Raw genomic sequence first — 2,997 nt, forward strand, 5'->3', positions numbered from 1 at the left:
TAGGCCAAAGGCAGGCGCTGAACCACTGAGCCACCCAGGGATTCCCCTCGAACTGGTTTCTACTGTTACAGAAGAATGTTATTGGTTTCGCATTTTGATTTCACATCCACAGTACTGCTGACCTCCTCAGTACAGGATCTAAATTTCCTGATTTGCTCAGGACAGTCCTGGTTTTCACTTAAAAAAAAAAAAAATTTATTCATGAGAGACACAGAAAGAGAGGCAGAGACATAGGCAGAGGGAGAAGCAGGCTTCCTGTGGGGAGCCTGATGTGGGACTCAATCCCAGGACCCTGGGATCATGCCCTGAGCGGAAGGCAGATACTCAACCACTGAGTCATCCAGGGGTCCTTGGTTTTCACCTGTTGTATCTGGCATCCCATTTGGCTTAGCATTCATCCCAAGTTCCTGGTTTCTGATGAAGTGATATTCCTAGTGATTACATTCAAATGGTCCACAGTGCATTAGCAAACCTCATCTTTGTAACGCCAGCTTCTGAAATGGTATCATTCAAGCCTCACGGGAGACATCTTGGTCTTTGTACAGCAAACATTGAACACACGGTTTAATGTAAAGGAAGACCAGTGATAGCCCCCCTTTCTTTTCCTGACTCTTGCTGTGTGCAAGGTAACTGACCCCGCCCTTTATAGGCTAGCAAGCAGGGCACTGGCTTATAGAACAAAAGTGCTTGAACCCTCCTTGTAAGCATTGCAAGAATTTGGTTTGGCCATCATGATTATGCTAAATTTATAAAATTATTTCAGTAGTTTCCCTACTTTCCTAGTCTCTACAATAGCTTTTATAAAATAAGGGCTCTCTCTAGTCAATGAAGGTTTGTTAGAACTCATCTTTTAAACAGAATCAGGGCCTTCTGTCTTTGTGTTTGGGATGTGGGGGTGTGGTAGTAATGGCAGGGGTACTTTTGGTTGTCGGTTCCATTTCTTTAATTGTTGTTGGTGTATTTGGGATCTTTTAGACCTTCTCCAGTTAATGTTGGTAGTCTATATTTTTCTAGAAAACTATTCATTTTATCTAAGCTTCAATTTTGTTGGCATAAAGTTATTCATTGTATCTGTCTTGTTTTATTTTATTTTATTTTATTTTATTTTATTTTATTTTATTTTATTTCATTTTATGTAGGCTCCACACTCAGTGTGGAGCCCAACCTGGGGCTTAAACTCATGACCCTGAATCATGGGTCTTGACTCCTGGGTCAAGAGTAAGATGCTTAGCTGACTGAGCCACCATGCCTCTATTTTATTTTACTTTATTTATTATTTTATTTTATTTCCCTAATTAAAATAAATCTCAATGTATATCTGTTTCTATTCCTATCATTGTTTTTTATGTTTTTTCCAACCATTTTTTTTTTTAAAGAAGCTGTTTATTTTCCTTCAAACCTCTTTCCATTTTGTTTGCCTTTGTGGAAGAGCAGTTTAAGACCACTCAGTGGTTGCTCCTACCCGTTCAGTGGCCCAAGCTGTGGGAGCTGCAGACAGTCTTCCGTGGGAGGCTGAGTGCTCCAGTCTTCAGTAAGAAACTGCTAAATAGGCACAGAGGGTATCTGTCCCTCTTCAGATGCATATGTAACCTCAGGCTGAATAGCAGTGAACTCAGGACCTGGAGCAGTTCACTCACCCTGAAATTCCTCCTTGGGCACAGCCTTTTCAGCAGTAGCCTGCTCTTCCTTTTCAATCTCTTCAGGATCTCCATAGAAGTAGAGATCAGGCATAGGTATTCACAGGAAATGGTGCCATGCATGTGCAGAACTTCTCCAGGGCCAGCATCCACCACATCTGATCCACTGAGTGAGCACTCTTGTTATTGAAAGGGATGGCAATGTACACATAGAACAGAGGAAAGTCTCTGTTACACAGAGCAGTGGTGGGCAGGCTAATATAAGACATCTCTGTGAGAGGCTGGTGGTCAGCCCTGAGATCCATAACCACCAGAAGTCTGGGCTCCTGGAAGCCTGCCTGGATCTGGTTAGTGAGGATTCCAGGAATGAGGCAGCCAGCAATAGAAGTGGCTCTCAGAGCAGCAACAAACTTCAGCACAGCTCACTGGCCAGTTTTCCTGGATGATATGACACTGACATCAGCCAGATTTTCAATGGCAACAATGGCATGAGCTTCCAGGAGAAGCTTTTCCCAGGTTCTCCTCAGATTCATGATGTAGATGCTGTCACTTTTCCTCTCATAGATATACTATTCCATTTGGGAGTCAGGGTTGGTGCCACCTAAGTGGGTTCCTGCTGCAAGGAACTTGAGGACATCCTCCTCCCTCATTGTCAGGACATTCAGAGCTCCAGATATTATTTAAGTTTCCCTTTAAGTTATGATAGGAATGCAGAACAACATTGTATGGACCCGTCTCTGGGTAGTGCGGAAAGGCTCCATCCATTTGTAAATGTTGCTAGAGGCTTGTCTGTTTTAGTAGTTCAATTAAAAAGCCAGTTTTTGTTACTTTGTAATATTATTTCTCCTTTACATTGGTTTTCTATATTGCTCATTTTCATTAATTATAATTTTTTTCTGTTTAAATAAGAAAGTAGTATTTTAACATAAGCAGTAGTTCATTGCATTTGCCAGAGACTTTCATGAATTTTTGTGTTGTTTCTCATTTCTCATGTGCTTCTTCCTTGTCTACTTTCCTCTAACATTGAGAATCTGCTGGTGATAAAGTCTCTTATTTATTGTACATCTGGAAATATCTGTTTTGCCTTGACAGCTGAATGATAGTTTAGCTGGGTATAGAATCTCAGGAAAGGTGTGTTTAAGATTTTTTTGCAAGTGCTTATTACATATTATAATTATAGACATTATGTACATTATAATTATATACATTATATACATTTTAAAAATGTCCATCTCCCACCAGAATGATTTTCCTTTGTTTTGTCCATCTCTGTGTATCCCCGTCTCTAGAACAATGCCAGGCACATAATAGGCACTCAAAAACAGTACTAAATGAATGAATGAGTGAATGAATGAATCCC

General features: G+C 40.6%; 1 pseudogene; it reads right to left on the reverse strand.

Annotated features, from left to right (window-relative positions):
- Positions 1-1,435: 1,435 nt before the first annotated feature.
- Positions 1,436-2,311, reverse strand: LOC121487072 (annotated as a pseudogene).
- Between the last annotated feature and the right edge of the window lie 686 nt (positions 2,312-2,997).

This window comes from Vulpes lagopus, chromosome 3 (genome assembly GCF_018345385.1).
Source record: "Vulpes lagopus strain Blue_001 chromosome 3, ASM1834538v1, whole genome shotgun sequence".
Taxonomy (NCBI): domain Eukaryota; kingdom Metazoa; phylum Chordata; class Mammalia; order Carnivora; family Canidae; genus Vulpes; species Vulpes lagopus.